Genomic DNA, 19,504 nt, shown 5'->3' on the forward strand with positions numbered 1-19,504 from the left:
GTTATAGCATTTATGAGGTTTTGCATTTAGCGCGACGCGATTCCACTGGCTGTTGATTAGGGTGGGACGCACTGGCCCAGACAGGTTATTAAGTATGCTCTCTCTAATTCTCACTTTCTCTCTTTCTTTCTCTCTCTCAGAGGACCTGAGCCCTAGGATCATGCCTCAGGACTACCTGGCATGATGACTCCTTGTTGTCCCCAGTCCACCTGGCCGTGCAGCTGCTCCAGTCTCAACTGTTCTGCCTGCGGCTATGGAACCCTGACCTGTTCACTGTGATTACTATTATTTGACCATGCTGGTCATTTATCAACATTTGAACATCTTGGCCATGTTCTGTTATAATCTCCACCCGGCACAGCCAGAAGAGGACTGGCCACACCTCAAAGCCTGGTGTCACGGTTGTTGGGATAGATGGACCAAGGCGCAGCGTGATTGGAGTTCCACATCTTTTATTACTGTGAAACTTAAACAAACCAAGAAACAACCAACGACCGTGCAGTACCGTCGTGCTACATGCACTCACTCAAAACAATATCCCACAAAACACAGGTGGGAAAAAGGCTACCTAAATATGATCCCCAATTAGAGGCAACGATTACCAGCTGCCTCTAATTGGGAACCATACAACTCACCAACATAGAAATACAATGACTAGAACGCCCCCCCCCCCCTAGTCACGCTCTGACCTAAACACCATAGAGAACCAAGGGCTCTCTATTGTCAGGGCGTGACACCTGGTTCCTCTCTAGGTTTCTTCCTAGGTTTTGGCCTTTCTAGGGAGTTTTTCCTAGCCACCGTGCTTCTACACCTGCATTGCTTGCTGTTTGGGGTTTTAGGCTGGGTTTTAGGCTGGGCACTTTGATATGTCAGCTGATGTAAGAAGGGCTATATAAAAACGTTTGATTTGATTTGATCTAGAGAGCGAAAGAGAGGAAAACTGTAGTTCCTTGCAGTTTTTGTGTCATGTCTTGTGTTTCATAATTAGGTCAGGTGACCTAACTTCAGGCCGTAGGGTCAGATCCATCTGTAACTATACCTCTGACCTGGCAGTTAATGGTTATACTCTGTTACACGGAGTCAACAGTCAGTGTACTTAGCTAATTGGTTATACCTACAAATGATGGTTAATGGTCAGTGTTCATTCTCTCCAGTTAACTGTAGTGTACAATGACTCACTGATAATTATCTGACTGAACCACTTTGTGATTGGCTTGGTCAGTTAACAGACTTCCAATTGGGTGATTGCGTGTGTGTGTCTCTCCGTGTGTGTGTGAGTATGTGTGTGTGTGTGTATGTGCGTGTGTGTGTTTGAGAAAGTCATCATGCTCAGTATTAAAGCGATGGGGCCCTAGACCGTAGATAGCGATGGTGGGGGTCTTCACTAAATATCTCAAAGTCACTAACAATCTTTCTGCTAAATGTGCAGACAGTGCAGTCAGGGCATTAAGAATTAAGATGGCTTCACACTATCAAATACTTCTACAGATTGGGTTAGAAGGCACATTCCACAATGGAAAATGACTCTTTCTTCTCCTGTTTTTCTCTCTTTCCTTTTCTCACTTTACCTCTTTCAGTGTAGCGTGTTTGGTATTCACATGTTTCTAGGGAAACAGGGATTTAAAACAACCAAAGCTGGGAATGAAATCCATTTGCCTGTCCATGACATACTATATATGCATGACACTACCACAACACTCCCACCAAGAGTTATTCCAATACTGCATCACATCAATAGCCAAGAACAAATGTGTGTGTGCCTATTTGTTTGCATTTCTGTGTGCATAGACATAGAGAACACACACATGGTTGGCAGTCTGACTGACTGAGTGATTTTGAGCTGTCCACCCAGCCAGTGATCTTCCCTGTGGGTGTGGGATCCTGTCTTATCTCTATCCCACTCTGCTCTGGTCTGATGGGCAACTCTGATTCAAAGACCCACATTGAAACAAATTACAAACACCAAAGGCTGTGCAGCTAGCACAAGGTCCAGCTACAAGAGGGCTAACACCAAATCTAGGTACAACAGGGTGACCACAGGGTTTAGGTACCACAAGGCTAACACTGGGACCTACAGATACCACAGGGCTAACACTAGGACCTACAGATACCACAGGGCTAACACTGGGACCTATAGATACCACAGGGCTAACACTGGGACCTACAGATACCACAGGGCTAACACTGGGACCTACAGATACCATAGGGCTAACACTGGGACCTACAGATACCACAGGGCTAGCACTGGGACCTACAGATACCACAGGGCTAACAACAGGGTCCTACAGCTACCACAGGACTAACACTGGGACCTACAGATACCACAGGGCTAACACTGGGACCTACAGATACCACAGGGCTAACACTGGGACCTACAGATACTACAGGGCTCACACTGGGACTTACAGCTACCACTGGGCTAACACAGGGTCCTACCGCTACCACAGGGCTAACACTGGGACCTACAGATACCACAGGGCTAACACTGGGACCTACAGATGCCACAGGGCTAACACAGGTTCTAGGTACACAGGGCTAACACTGGGACCTACAGATGCCACAGGGCTAACACAGGGTCTAGGTACCACATGGCTAACACAGGGTCTAGGTACAACAGGGCTCACATAGGGTCTAGGTACAACAGGGCTAACACAGGGTCTAGGTACAACAGGGCTAACATAGGGTCTAGGTACAACAGGGTGACCACAGGGTCCAGGTACCACAGGGTCCAGGTACCACAGGGTCCAGGTACCACAGGCGACCACAGGGTCTAGGTACCACAGGCGACCACAGGGTCTAGGTACTACAGGGTGACCACAGGGTCTAGGTACCACAGGGTCTAGCTACCACAGGGCGACCAAATGGTCTAGGTACTACAGGGCGACCACAGGGTCTAGGTACTACAGGGCGACCACAGGGTCTAGGTACCACAGTGCGACCACAGGGTCTAGATACCACAGGGCTAACACAGGGTCTAGGTACAACAGGGCTAACACAGGGTCTAGCTATCACAGGGGTAACACAGGGTCTAGGTACCACAGGGCTAACACAGAGTCTAGGTACCACAGGGGACCACAGGGTCTAGGTACCACAGGCGACCACAGGGTCTAGGTACCACAGTGCGACCACAGGGTCTAGGTACCACAGTGCGACCACAGGGTCTAGGTACCACAGGCGACCACAGGGTCTAGGTACCACAGTGCGACCACAGGGTCTAGGTACCACAGTGCGACCACAGGGTCTAGGTACCAGAGGGCTAACACAGGGTCTAGGTAACACAGGGCTAACACAGTGTTTAGCTACCACAGGTCTAACACTGGTCTAGCTACCACAGGGTGACCACATGGTCTAGGTAATAGGGCAACCACAGGATTCTGCTGACAGTTCACAATAGGCCCCCAAGTCTTGTTTCTCAAATACCCTGTTGGAACTTTTTGCCAGTAAGAGCAACTGGGAAGTTGTTTTGTTCTAATGGTGTGCTATTGGTGAGAGAAACACAGAAGGAGAGAGAAGGAGGCATAAAGAGGAGAGGGACAGACTGGTGTAGGAAGAGCAAGGTAGATTGAAAGGAAACATAGCGCGAGAGAGAGAAAGAGAGAGATTCAAGGCAAGAGGGCAATGTTGGTGAACCCTGTCCATCGCACCAAACTACAGATGCTGTGTGTAGACTCTGTGTTAGACTCTGTGTTGATATGTTATCAGCGATTCTCAACTGGTGGGTTGCGACCGGGAGGTTATGAATGGGTTGCGACTGTCTGAGTAAAAAATACAAATAAATACTCCAGTCTGAACTCAAACCCAGGTAGAAAGTGTATAGAAATGATAATAAACGTAGATTTTTACATAATTTCACTTTTCTATTTTTCTTCAATCACGGTATGATCAGTATTTTTATTTTGCAGTGCTATTTGGGTTGATGTTGTGGCCGCAAGCCAAAGTTTATTAACTTTCTTGATCAACAAAATGTAATTACTGACAATTAAAGAGGTGGGAATGTTGTTCCCTTGTCATATAATTGCTACATTTACTATCAATATAGCATAAAAAAAATCCTGATTGTATTTTGGGGATTATTTTTCATGATGCGAAAATTAGGTCGCAACTGAGACAACCTGATTCAATTTGGGTCCCGAGGCAAAACAAGTTGAGAACCAATGTGTTAGATAGACCCAGGTGTGTTGTCAGCATAGGTACTGCTAGTCTATTCCAGCTGAGTCCAGCTGAGTCCAGCTACATCAAAGGGAAAACAGAGACGAGGATTAAAACATAAATGTCCCACATACAGTACCTCTGAGCTGTTTACATCCCTACAAATGCTTACACAGGAATCCTGAGCAGATCACAGACATAACTCCATACACAAACATCCAATACACTGCAAACAAACACATGCGAGCACAGAGGCACACACACACACACACACACACACACACACGCGCACACACATCCAATTGCCAATATCTGGGTCTGTTATCTCCTCTCTGGCCTTCTCATCTGAGTAATCCTGTTGTTATTTCATCTACTGTGTAGTGTCAAGCTAAATCCCTAGACAAACAACCAGACATGGTAGAAGGATGTAAAAAGAGAGTGATAGTGGGAATGAAGGTGTGCTCGTGATTGTTTCAGAGCCGGGCATGGACTTCAAAGCTTGCTGACATTCAAATTGTACTCAAATGTTCAGTACCAACTGTACTTGCTACGGTGCTGTCATTGCATTGCGGTTGAGTTGTGTTTACATTTTAGTCATTTAGCAGACGCTCTTATCCAGAGCGACTTACATGCATACATTTTTATTACAGTTTTACATACTGGCCCCCCGTGGGAATCGAACCGAACCCACAACCCTGGCGTTGCAAGCGCCATGCTCTACCAACTGAGCTACGTTGGTGTTCATGTGCTGGGTCTGGTCTGGGACCTGCTGGGTGTTACCCATGACGACCTGTTAGCTTTCAGAGGGCTGTTTAAGGAGAGAGAAAGGAGAAGGAGTAAACTAGAAGTGTAAAGGTAGGAAACATGTTATTACTGTAGTTTCTGTTTCAGTAGATCATTTAATTATGCTGCAGGCAGTGAGTTTCTCTGCTTTTAATATGCTCTCTTTTTAAAGGCTGTTTTATAACATCTTCTCTTTTTAAAGGCTATTTTCTGTGGAAAAAGCAGGTGGGCGCTGCTGATTGTACAGAGAGAAGATTCAAAGCCACCAAAGAACGAACGCCCCAATCAGTGAACACTATACTCACCAACCAGGGTAATTCAGAAAAAGGGTTTCCCACACTAGACTCTATCGCTCTCTCATTTTCCTGTCTTTTTTTCACCATGCTCTGCTCGACTATGAGAAAAGGAAACAAACCTCATGCTAATCTAAAATGTATGCATCACTCTGTGTGTGTGTGTGTGTGTGTGTGTGTGTGTGTGTGTGTGTGTGTGTTAAACAGACAGACAGACAGACAGACAGACAGACAGACAGCAAATACACAACATTTGTAGTGTTGATTTAGGAGTTAAATTCACTCTTTAAGAATGAAATTAACACTCAGTGGTGTAAAATAACTCCCAATATTATACTGTGAAGAGTAAAACAGTCCCATCAAAACCACACCCATAATTATCATATTTCCCAGCATGCTCTACTGCAGGTTAAAACATATCGTTTTTAATAACTGTGTTTTTGCAAGTACACAAATATAAATAACATACATTTTTCTAAACTAATCCAATCAGGTAGTTATATGCATTGCACCTATTACTGAAAAGGTTGTTCCGGTTTAAATGGTTTAGGTAGCCTTATTTATTGAGTTTCCTAACCCTGACAGTAATCAGGTTTTCATCCAACCTTTTTATGCAGGTAAAGTACATAAACAATGTCATGACAGGCCTGATGGAAACAGTACATTTGTCAGTAAGGTTTCCAAATGTCGACAAAACAAAATACGCTAGACAAGGTGGGATCTTTTTGTGTCTGTAAAATGCATTATGCAAGAAATGGTGGTGGAAACCCCTTTATGCGCAAATATTGCTATACTGTAATAATCATCATATCAAAGTAAACTTGGAGTGACACGATGATCTGTGGTGTGGTCCTCCCTCTACGACTCAGGAAAGCATGCAGTTGATTAGGCTACAGATGAAATGATAAACTTCACAGGGTGGTGAAAGTGAACGTGATGAGATTGATGCTCATTTCCAATAAATATCGAGGGTCTTATTTTGGTGACATGATGATTGATGCTTGGCCGCCGTTTGACGAATAATAATGATCTTGTCCATAATATTGTCATAATGTAGGTCGACTGCTCGCACTGTATCTGCAAGCTGTTGCCTATAGTGTACGTGTCAATACCAGAGAGGGCACATTCCCTACGTAACATGTTTTGGTGAAAAAAATAACATCAGTTGAGTTGAAAATGTTATGGAACCCATTTGAAGTAATGAAATGAGATGATCGTTAAATAAATAAAAAAATGATAAAGCTGTAAAACATATCCTAAATATAACCTATCAACTTAGTGAATACCATTGGTGTTTAAAATGAGGGTTTCAGCATTATTTTTTTACACACTTGTCTTTATTTTACTAGGTCAATATATATATTTAAATTTTACCTTTATTTAACTAGGCAGGTCAGTTAAGAACAAATTCTTATTTTCAATGACGGCCTAGGAACAGTGGGTTAACTGCCTTGTTCAGGGGCAGAACGACAGATTTTTACCTTGTCAGCTCGGGGATTCAATGTTGCAACCTATCGGTTACAAGTCCTACGCTCTAACCACTAGGCTACCTGCCGCTCCAATATGTATTTGTTGTCAATGTTTTGGCGTCAAACTAGTGGCAGTTGTGAACACAGTCAAAAGTTGGAAGAGTTGCAGAGTTAATTGAAAATAATATGATTGTTGATTGGATGCTTTTTTCATTAATTAGGCTATTTTCTATCTATTAGAAACTCATGGACAATATGGACACAGATATAGTAAATGAATACTATATGTGAATAAATGTTTCCAAGTATAAATGATCAAAATTACATAGATTGCCATAGATTTTCTGTTAACTACCAAAATGAACTCTTGATCAACACTAGTGTTAAATATAAATAACACTGTGAGTGTTAATTACCCCATAGTGATACATTTGAGTAACACTGCCTAGTGTAATGCAGAGTTATTTTTTTTACACTAACCTTTGTTTTACACTACACACGCTCAAAATTTAACACTATAATCAGAGTACACTCTGTAGAGTGGGACCATATTTACTCTGAGATAATGTTAAAATGACTCTAAGTGTTGATTTAACACTGCAACATTTACTGTGTACAAACAGACAGACAGACAGAGAAGATAAGGTAAGACTTCTAATGTGTGTGTGCGTCTAAGTAGGTTATCCGCATCCTCTAGATCCGGTATGATAGTGCTGTAGGTGGTCCAACTCATCACATATAGAACACAACAGGGCTTTATCAGATGGTGGGACTAGACACACACACACACACACACACACACACACACACACACACACACACACACACACACACACACACACACACAGTAAGGGCATGGATCAGAAAACCAGTCAGTATCTGGTGTGACCAACATTTGCCTCATGCAGCATGACACATCTCCTTCGCATATAGTTGATCATTTACATTACATTTACGTCATTTAGCAGATGCTCTTATCCAGAGCGACTTACAGTAGTGAATACATACATTCCATACATTTCAAAAAAAAAATATTTAAAAAAATAAATAAATTGTACTGGCCCCCCGTGGGAATCGAACCCACAACCCTGGTGTTGCACACACCATGCTCTACCAACTGAGCCACAGGGAAGGCTTTAATTGTGGACTATGGAATGTTGTCCCACTCCTCTTTGATGGCCGTTCGAAATTGCTGAACACCCTGTTGTACAAGTCGATCCAGAGCATCCCAAACATGCTCATTGGGTGACATGTCTGGTGAGTATGCAGGCCATGGAAGAACTGGGACATTTTCAGCTTCCAGGAATTGTGCAGAGATCCTTGTGACATGGGGCCGTGCATTATCATCCTGAAACATGAGGTGAAGGTGACGGATGAATCGGACAACAATGGACCTCAGGATCTCTGTGTATTCAAATTGTCACCGATAAAATGCAATTGTGCTCATTGTCTGTAGCTTATGCCTGCCCATACCATAACTCCACCACCACCATATGGCACTCTGGTCATAACATTTACGTCAGCAAAGCACTCGCCCACACAACGCCATACACGTGGTCTGCGGTTGACTGAGGCCAGTTGGACGTACCGCCAAATTCTATTAAACAACGTTGGAGGTGGCTTATGTTAGAGAATTTACTTTTAAATTCTCTGGCAACAGCTCTATTGGACATTCCTGCAGTCAGCATGCCAATTGACACTCCTTCAAAACTTGAGACATCTGTGGCGTGTTGTGTGACAAAACTGCACATTTTAGAGTGGCCTTTTATTGTCCCCAGCACAAGGTGCACCTGTCAGGTGGATGGATTAGCTTGGCAAAGGGGAAATGCTGACTAACAGGGATGTAAACACATTTGTGCACAAAATGTGAGAGGAAGAAGCTTTTTCTGCGTATGGAACATTTCTGGGATCTTTTATTTCAGCTCATGAAACATGGACCAACACTTTACATGTTGCATTTATATTTTTGTTCAGTGTAGTTCGACCAGAGATGAAATCCCCTTTGACATCAGATAAAGTGACTGACAATATGAGTTAGGATGAAAGTGCAGAGTAACTTCTGAACAGTAACTTCCAGTACTGTCACTGATCCACAAGATGCTACTCTAATACACCCAAGCAACAACCAGCACTGAGTCTGGTATAAATATTAATTCTGTGCTTGTTTGTGATGTGTGTGAGAGAGATGAGGGGCTGGTGTAGTTCCTCTAGCTAGTGGGATATGAGACCTAGAAGCAAGTTTTCAATAGAACCAACCAATAGATAAATTATTGAAGCAAACTAAAAGAGTTCCGCTCTGATTAATATTTAACAACCAGAGAGAGAGCTAGAGAGACAGCAACACACACACACACACACACACACACACACACACACACACACACACACACACACACACACACACACACACACACACACACACACACACACACACACACACACACACACACACACACAACAAAGCAGCGCACACCAGACAAACAAGGGGAAGAATGTCCTCATTAGGCGATCAGTAAACTTCCAGTGTGTGTGTGTGTGGGGGGGTGCATGTGTGTGTGTAAGCACGTGTGTGTGTTTGTATTTGTGTGTGTGAGTTACATAATTTCATCCATTGTGATGCTAAATACACAGTTAACACTCCCCTGTGACCTTCTCCCTACCCTAGCCTATCCTCCTGTCAGCTCTAATCCAGTCTCCCCTTACTCTGTCACTACACACTATATCATGCACCCTAGTTTCAGTCACAACATACACTACAGTCCAGTCTAGGGCTGGCTTCAATAAACCCTCAGATAAGGTCAACCACTACAGCAAAGAGTGTATCATATACTCATTATAGGCCCAGAAATTAATATGAGTACAGAACATGTTGTGTTTTTTATTTTTATTCCTACTCAAGTCCGTTTGTAAGGACATTAAATACCACAGAAAATATTTTCCTCTTCTTTGGATTCCGATGTGGGCATACTGAAACTGTGGCATATCTGAACTCATAGAGAGAATGTTGTGGGAGTGAATATCTTTTCCAATAGACCTATACATGTCTACAGCTTCATGGTTGTGCTCCATGTCATCAGTGATAACTTTCCTTGAAAACGTTCTGCATAGTGAGTGTAGTTTTCTGAAGTAAAAAGACAGTTGCTCATGACATATTTATGACACATCTACAGGAAAATAATGGAAACACTTAAATAAATGAGGGATACAAAGTATATTGAAAGCAGATGCTTCCACATAGGTAGAGTTCCTGAGTTAATTAACATCCCATCATGCTTAGGGTCATGTATAAAAATGCTGGGCAGGCCATTCTTTTGGCCATTATTTTGGCTATGCCCCCATAGTATGACAATACCCCCATCCACAGGGCTCGAGTGGTCACTCAATGGTTTGATGGCATGAAAATTATGTAAACCATATGCCATGGCCGTTTCAGTCACCAGATCTCAACCCAATTGAACACTTAAGGGAGATTCTAGAGCTGCACCGGAGACAGTGTTTTCTACCACCATCAGGACACAGACACCAAATTATGGAATTTCTCATGGAAGAATGGTGTCGCATCCCTCCAATAGAGTTCCAGACACTTGTAGAATCTATGCCAATGCCCATTGAAGCTGAATATTCCAAACAGCTGCCAAAACAACGCCATGGAAACCTAGCTTACCCTCGAGGCTTGTTTACTGCAATTTCGCATTGTCAATTATGGCCTCTCTTATACACTGTAATTTCAGACATTACTGACTGCAATGGCCAGTGTGTGTGTTCCATTACTGACTGAACTTGGCAGTGTGTGTGTTCCATTAGTGAGTGTACTTGGCAGTGTGTGTGTTCCATTAGTGAGTGTACTTGGCAGTGTGTGTGTTCCATTACTGAGTGTACTTGGCAGTGTGTGTTCCATTACTGAGTGTACTTGGTAGTGTGTGTTCCATTACTGAGTGTACCTGGCCAGTGTGTGTTCCATTACTGAGTATACTTGGCAGTGTGTGTTCCATTACTGAGTGTACTTGGTAGTGTGTGTTCCATTACTGAGTGTACCTGGCCAGTGTGTGTTCCATTACTGAGTTTATTGGCCAGTGTGTGTGTTCCATTACTGAGTTTATTGGCCAGTGTGTGTTCCATTACTGAGTGTACTTGGCAGTGTGTGTGTTCCATTAGTGAGTGTACTGGCCAGTATGTGTTCCATTACTGAGTGTACTTGGCAGGGTATGTGTTCCATTACTGAGTGTACCTGGCCAGTGTGTGTTCCATTACTGAGTGAACTTGGCAGTGTGTGTTCCATTACTGAGTGTACTTGGAAGTGTGTGTTCCATTACTGAGTGTACTTGGCCAGTGTGTGTTCCATTACTGAGTGTACTTGGCCAGTGTGTGTTCCATTACTGAGTGTACTTGGCCAGTGTGTGTTCCATTACTGAGTTTATTGGCCACTGTGTGTTCCATTACTGAGTGTACTTGGCAGTGTGTGTGTTCCATTACTAAGTGTACTTGGCAGTGTGTGTGTTCCATTACTGAGTGTACTTGGCAGTGTGTGTGTTCCATTAGTGCGTGTACTGGCCAGTATGTGTTCCATTACTGAGTGTACCTGGCAGTGTATGTGTTCCATTACTGAGTGTACTTGGTAGTGTGTGTTCCATTACTAAGTGTACCTGGCAGTGTGTGTGTTCCATTACTAAGTGTACTTGGCAGTGTGTGTGTTCCATTACTAAGTGTACCTGGCAGTGTATGTGTTCCATTACTGAGTGTACTTGGCAGTGTTTGTTCCATTACTGAGTATACTTGGTAGTGTGTGTGTTCCATTACTGAGTGTACTTGGTAGTGTGTGTGTTCGATTACTAAGTGTACTTGGTAGTGTGAGTGTATATTCCTGTGTACTCCTAAGAATACACACACGACTGCAGTGTGTCTAGACTGCCCAGTCCAAAATAGTAACTATCCTTCTGTGTCCGGCTCTAAATACCCTGAATAGCCGCACGTATGCACAGACACGCACACGCACCAGCACACACACACACACACACACACACACACACACACACACACACACACACACACACACACACACACACACACACACACACACACACACACACACACACACACACACACACACACACCTGTGTTAGCCCTGCCAACACAACTAGTTATGCTAGACATCAAGGACAGTTAGTCTTGTCAACACAACTAGTTCTGCTAGACATCAAGGACAGTTAGTCTTGTCAACACAACTAGTTCTGCTAGACATCAAGGACAGTTAGTCTTGTCAACAGCTATTTTCCTGTTGGAGATAAATAAAGGTTTCACAGCACAGTTCCCATCACACCATTCAGAGAAACATAGTAAATACACACAAAACAAGAATAGGTGTCAGACTATTACAAAGAGCAGGCAATGCCATGCTTGCCAAGCTATGAAAGGAAAATCCACCCAGTTAGTTTAAGACTCAGTTTCAGGAAGCCCTCTCTTCCTGTGACTAGTGACCTATGACTTCTACACAGGAACAGGACCTGGCTCAATCTGTTCACACTACAGTTTATCACAAGCCCTACTAAGGTGAAACTAGGACCGAGACTGCCTATTAAATCTGGTTGTGTAAATTTGTGTGTGTGAGTGTCTGACATTGTTTGACGTGTATTCATCTATAGGTGTGTGTGTGTGTGTGTGTGTGTGTGTGTGTGTGTGTGTGTGTGTGTGTGTGTGTGTGTGTGTGTGTGTGTGTGTGTGTGTGTGTGTGTGTGTGTGTGTGTGTGTGTCTCCATGTGCCTTTTCCTGTTTTTCCACCTAGGAGAGTAGAACAATCCCAGACCGGCCCTGGCACAGGGGAAGAGTTTAAGGGTTTATGTGTGTGTGTGTGTGTGTGTGTGTGTGTGTGTGTGTGTGTGTGTGTGTGTGTGTGTGTGTGTGTGTGTGTGTGTGTGTGTGGTGTGTGTGGGTGTGTGTGTGTGTTCCACAGTGAGGCAAGGTCAAAGAGCCAAACAAACATCACACACAAGTTGATGCATCTGGCACAACAACACCGGTGCATTCCTTACAGTCTTCACACACACAGACACACACAACTACAACACTTAGCATGCTTGTGTGATGACTAACCTTGCCTGAGACCTGAAGACTTGCATTATCTCCCCAAGATAATGCTAGACAGCCTGTGGTAGCACTCCACAACACCTAAACACAATAAATAGCTTAACGTTCACCCTGGAGGAACACTACTAGACCAGTACACTGGACCAAAACAAACAGACCAATACACACATGACCAGACACAGTAGCCATGACACATGCCCCTTCACACAGCTCACTATTCATGGCCTTAAAACAGTTAGGTAAAACAGAGAGAAAATGAATCTGTTGATACGCAGAGTTCATTAGGGCTCCCTGCTGCCTAATGGGGCAGAAGGGTATGAAAATAGCTAATTGATTATTTTTAATGAAGAGCGCAGACTCTCAAACTCCTTGTGTAAACATGCACACACACACACACACACACACACACACACACACACACACACACACACACACACACACACACACACACACACACACACACACACACACACAGAACCAGACACACACAAACATTGCATGAAGCACCCTTTTACACACATGCAGATACACACACTCATGCAAGCACACACACATTCTTCTCTATAGAAGAAGAAACCATACATATATCACTCTCCTCTCTATTCCACGGTGGTTTACGACCAGCAGTAATTACACCTTTTGTTGAGGGGGTGGGGGGTGGGTCGGGGGGTGGGGGGGGGGGGCAAATGGAAGCCTGTCTACAAAACTCAATTCATTATTAAGTAGAACAGAAAACCAGAAGTACTCTGGACCTTGTATGGTAAGATTGGAATACCCCTGCTGTAGGTAAAAGTTAACATGTTTGACTCTCTCCATATTCAGCTATAAATGTAATCTATAATTTATCATGCATCACACAATGTCCTCCTGAACAAGTACGTTCAAGACAAAGCATTGTAAAGCGTGGAGCAAGAGTCTGTTACAAAAGAGACTGTTTCACAATGGTGCAGCTGGCTGCAGTACACCTGACATGTATCTACACATGCACGTCAAGTCACAGACCCTGCAATGAAGTCTGGGTAAATGAGTAAAAAAGGCCTCTTTATTCACTACGTTAAATACAGTAAGATCTATGTTTCGGTACAGTAAAACATCTGATGTGTAATCCATTACCTGGTGTTGATCATCTAGGCCAGTAATGGTAAATGGTCATGATATGGAGGTAAGACAGACCATAAAACATGGGTTGGCAGACAAGTTCAAGCCCCAGATTGCTTAGGAACACATTGAAATTAATCAGAGGGAGGGAGAGAAGAGGGGGATAAAGGGAAAGTGGAATGAAAGAAGGAAAAGATAGGAGAGCTATGTGGCTATCACTCCTCTCCTTAGACAAACAAGCAGAGTATCAGACAAATCAATCATGGTACTGTCAGACCACTTAAAAGTTCAAATCAAACTTTATTGACCGCATAAACATATTTAGCAGATGTTATTGCAGGTGTAGCGAAATGCTTGTGGTTTAGCAAAATGTTTGTTAAGCATCCCCTGGTTAAGCATCCACTGGTGCCTCTAAGTCCAATAGGGTCTGGGTCCAGCAGATACCTTCTCATGCCACAGACACTGAGAGACATATGAGATGAGACAGGATGTCGAATTGTGCCAGAGAAGATGGTGCGTTACCGCCACTAACAGCAGGGGTGGTGAAATTACATTTAGAATTAGAAGCTAGGCACTAGCTGGTGTGTACTAGCTAGCTAGCGTGTTCTAGCTAGCGTGTACTAGCTAGTGTATAATAGCTAGCTAGCTTAGCTAGTGTGTACTTGCCAGCTGCACAGGCAACAGTGGTTAAAATAACGCCATGAACCAAAGCTAGTGCGCCGAATAGTATATATGTAGTCTTCCCTGTGGCTCAGTTGGTAGAGCATGGTGTTTGCAATGCCAGCATGGTGTGTGGGTTCGATTCCCACGGGAGGCCAGTACATAAAGAAAATGCATGAAATTTATGAAATGTATGCATTCACTACTGTAAGTCGCTCTGGATAAGAGCATCTACTAAAATGTAAATGTAGCACACTGATGCCCTGGAACAAAGCTACGGACTCAAAAACATCTATAGGTTGCATGCGCACGTACAATTTGAGATGCCAAAATACCATCTGAGACTCATGTGCTTTGAGGTTTGCAGACCACGCCGCATAATCTGCAGCTGGAAGCTTCTCTCTAAATCAGCTATGGCACCGTAGCAAGGACAGACAGGTTGTTGAGACTAGTAAGCCATCTGTGACTGCAGTTTTTACATATTTTTTTGTCAAACTGCAAAAATGTGTTTACTGATATCCCATAAATGCACTTCAAGTAGAGTGATATCTGGATAAACAGCAGTTAATAAAGTAAGATGACTCTAGTGTAATTCTCTGTTGGTCCTGCTTACAGGCTGCAGCAGGCTGAGTGTTTCTCCAGAGGATATAATGTATCAGACCATATCTCCCCAGGCTCTGTGTTCTGTAGCCTTCAGTTCCACTTCACTAGCAGTAACACCAGGTCTATAGCAGGTGTTACTCTACAGTCCCATTCCCTCCGCTGATTCCTCGGGAACGCCGTTCTCTTATTCCATATTTCCCGCTTGGTAGTCCGGTTAATCCCTCTCCTCCAGCTGGCCAGCCGCTCCAAGGCGACTTCCTTCGCTGGCCCAGCCCAAACTATTAATAGAACAACAATGACCGACCAACGACCCAGCCCTGGCCAGCGCCAGCCGAGAGATAGAGTCTGAGAACATACAGTATCACAACAACACCTACCAAAATGGACAGAACATATCACCACGACAACTAGACTAGGGCCGCTAAAATCCATGCCACATGATACGGTATAAATGCTTGAAAAGTCCTCACATGGTATTCAGCGCATTCATAAAGTATTCCAACCCCCTGACTTTATCCACATTTTGTTACGTTACAGCCTTTTTCTAAAATGTATAAAATGTATAATGTTCCTCCTCATTCTACACACAATACCCCATAATGACAAAGCGAAAACAGGTTTTTGAATTTTTTGCAAATTTATAAAAAATATAAAACAGAAATACCTTATTTATATAAGTATTCAGAACCTTTGCTTTGAGACTTGAAATTGACCTCAGGTGCATCCTGTTTCCATTGATCACCCCTGAGATGTTTCTACAACTTGATTGGAGTCCATCTGTGGTAAATTCAATTGATTGGACAGAAGCCACTCCTCAGCCTGCTTGGGGGCCCCGCTTGGAGTTTGCCAAAAGGCACCTAAAGGACTCTCAGACCATGAGAAACAAGATTCTCTTTGGCCTGAATGTCAAGCGTCACATCTGGAGGAAACCTGGCATCATCCCTACGGTGAAGCATGGTGGTTGCAGCATCATGCTATCGGGATGTTTTTCAGCGGCAGGTACTGGGAGACTAGTCAGGATCGAGGGAAAGATGAACGGAGAAAAGTACAGAGAGATCCTTGATGGAAACCTGCTACAGAGCGCTCAGGACCTCAGACTGGGGTGAAGGTTCACCTTCCAACAGTACAACGACCCTAAGCCCACAGCCAACACAATGCAGGAGTGGCTTTGGGACAAGTCTCTGAATGTCCTTGAGTGGCCCAGCCAGAGCCTGGACTTGAACTGAATCCAACACCTCTTGAGAATCCTGAAAATAGCTGAGCAGCGACGCTCTCCATCCAACCTGAAAGAGCTTGAGAGAATCTGCAGAGAAGAATGGGAGAAACTCCCCAAATACAGGTGTGCCAAACTTGTAGTGTCATACCAAAGAAGTTTCGAGGCTGTAATAGGTGGAAAAGGTGCTTCAACAAAGTACTGAGTAAAGGGTCTAAATTTCTATGTAAATGTGATATTTCCGTTTTTTTTACATATATTTGCAAAAATAAAAAATAAGCTGTTTTTGCTTTGTCATTATGGGGTATTGTGTGTAGATTGATAAAAGAAAAATATTTAATACATTTTAGAATAAGGCTGAAACGTAACAAAATGTGGAAAATTCAAGGTGTCTGAATACTTTTTGAATGCACTGTAAACAGCCGTTAGTTGTAGGCGCTAGGCAGAAGATGCTGTAATCATGCAGGCTTGATAAAATATGGGGACAAGACTGCTAAAATAGTTAACTACTGCCCTCTCCTCTTCTCAGTCCTCACTGCACTGTGTTGTGACTCCACACTCCAGATTATAAATAAATGTAACATTTATACAGCCGGCCCTGCAAGTAGAGAGCAGTCTTGAACCACACAGAGCTCCCCAGAACCACACACCAGAGAGAAAGAGCAACATTAATCAGAGAACTGCAGACTCGAGACAGCATGGAGAAACACAAAGTAGACCAGAGAGAGAGAGACAGAAAGCTGGGCTAGATTTTCCACTAGCAGTTTAGTGTTTCACTGCTCCTGTTTTGTCCCACTACGAGAACTGAGAGTTGAGAAACACATGTAACAGACCACCATTTGTCTGTTAGTCTTTTCCTCCCTCTCTTTCATCATTCTTTCTTTTCTTAGAGAGGGGCCAGTCTGCTCATTCAGTGAGGGGTCTCTCTCTCCCGCTCTACTCTGACAGACGAGGGTAGCTCTGTTCTCTCTGGCACGTGAAACACTTCCCTCCACACCTCCCTCTCTCTCCTTCCCTCCCTCCTACCCCCACTCAACAAAGCCAGCATTCCCACAGAAACCCCCTCAAACTATGGAGTGAAAAACTACCCCCGTTTTACCGTCCTTTCCTCCCTCGCTCCTTCCCTCTCTCACAGAGAAACATAAGCAGTAAAGAATGGGGACAAGCACAGAGGTTCTTACCTCAGACAAGCTCCCGCTAGGAAAAGACAGGGAATATCATCCTCAACGCTCTGCCCGGAAAGCAAACAGCAACAAGTAGTAACAACGAACGACTTCCCCTCCTTTCTCCCTCTGCTCCGTTCTGCAGTAGTAGGCTGCAGTAGCTGCAGGGGTCTGAGGGAGCGTGTGTGTGTGTGTGTCACCGTGTGAGAGAGTATGTGTGTGTGTGTGAGAGCGTGGTTGTGTGTAGCGCGGTGGACTCCAGTAAGGGCATTGGAGTCCAGTAGGGGTCCAGTATTGACTCTGAGCGCTGAGTTTAGGTCCTCCCCCTTCTTAGGCTCACAGCAAAGAAAACAGCCACCAGAACAGAGGGGAGAAGATCTCTTTCTCTCAAACCCTTTTCTTTCCCTCCCTCCTTCCCTCTTGCTTGTTTCCACTTTCAGTCCATGGAACTAACTGCTTTTGTCACTCTCTTTCTCTCCTTCTTTCTCACACACACTGTCACCCTCTCCCTCACACACACGCACACTTTCCCCCTGCGTGCGTGAGTGTGTATAGAGGGAATGCAGTTGTGTTCCAGCGCCCTGGGCTCAAAGGGGGTGGGACCTAGACCTCATAGAGCAAAATTCCTTCCTGCGAATGTTCCAATCAGAGTAAGAGTTGTGGTAGACCAGAACAGAACTGCAGGGCTGAGGCCAGGACTCTCTCTCCACCAAACTACAGCTACAAGAGTTGTGCTACTTTCAGTCTCACATGTACTGGGTTTTCCACTGATAATACTGTAAGCCACAATGCTACAATATTCCATATAAGTCTATTATAAAGAGCCAACACTGTAATTGCGTTGGCTGTTCCATACATGGAGATGATAACTTAAATCTGTATAACTGGAAACCTCTCTCACTACTCTAAATGAAAACAACCACAAGATCAGTTTGAAAGGTACTTTGAAATCCAACCTCATGCATGCACGAAAATAAGCTCCTGCACACAAACGAACAAATCTACCGAAGCTGTGACAAAAATACTTAGCTATGCCTTTGAACTAGGAGGCAGGGGGTTGTCACCAGAACTGGGAGAGTTTCGCTATCTAGCTGTCTCTCCCCATGTCCCTCCGTTCCCATCCCTCCCTCCTTCCCTGATCAATCCTCTCAGGTTACTGCTCCTGTTCTAGCCCAGGAGGAATTGAGGCATTTGTCCACAGAATGCCTCCTCCACCCAGCTCATCCACGTCCACCCCTTCCCAAGGTCTACCAACAGGGCTACCACCTCATCCCTCTCTCAACACCTCACAACTCCTCACTCTGACCCCACCACAAAGCCTATACCAGATCATCCCTTCACCATTACCCATATAACTTAACCGCAGGACTAAGACCTACCCATTCAGCAGACATACCTGTAAATCCGCTTCCCTAAACCCTTCTAACATGACTACAACCTCTCCCCCTAAGCTCTTCTGACTCCCCTGTGATTTACTGAGGGAGAGGGGGAGGTTGGACAAACAGACAGAGAGAGAGAGAGAGAGAGAGAGAGAGAGAGAGAACCTGAAAGACAGAGAAAGAGACTGAGGAGAGGACATTGGTATGTGGGCTATAGAGTTACACAGGACACAAAGAGCGAGAGGTCGTGAATCCTCGCCTCATATAGGTAACTCTCTCTGACACACCTTTCTCTTTATCTCTTCCTCTATTTAGCCTTCTCCTCTGTCACTAACCCCTCTCTCCCTCCCACCATCTCTATCACTTTGTTTGTTTTTCTGTGCCAGTGTGTGTGTGTGTGTGTGTGTGTGTGTGTGTGTGTGTGTGTTTATGTCAAAGTGTGTGTCAAAGTATTTGTCTAACTTAGTGTGAGTGCGTACATGTGGTACTAAGCATGTGTGTGTGACCAAACATGTCTGTCAGCAGACTGAAAGGTGAACAGTATCCTTTAAGTCCTTGAGGCTGCTACATGTGTCCTCACCCTCCACTGAGACCGGACAGAAACCCAAGAGGA

General features: G+C 44.2%; 1 protein-coding gene across 4 annotated transcripts in view; it reads right to left on the reverse strand.

Moving 5' to 3' along the window:
• LOC106568602 (disabled homolog 2-interacting protein) overlaps positions 1–19,504 on the reverse strand; it is a 237,122-nt gene that overhangs the window by 191,603 nt on the left and 26,015 nt on the right. For 2 of the 4 annotated variants that reach the window (XM_014139105.2, XM_014139096.2), the window contains exon 1: positions 17,531–17,979. The exons of the other annotated variants lie outside the window; for them this stretch is intronic. The gene's annotated coding sequence lies outside the window, so the exon portion shown is untranslated. Of the gene's footprint in view, positions 1–17,530; positions 17,980–19,504 lie in introns of those variants that run through there. 4 annotated transcript variants of the gene reach the window in all.

This window comes from Salmo salar, chromosome ssa01, assembly GCF_905237065.1.
Source record: "Salmo salar chromosome ssa01, Ssal_v3.1, whole genome shotgun sequence".
Classification (NCBI taxonomy): domain Eukaryota; kingdom Metazoa; phylum Chordata; class Actinopteri; order Salmoniformes; family Salmonidae; genus Salmo; species Salmo salar.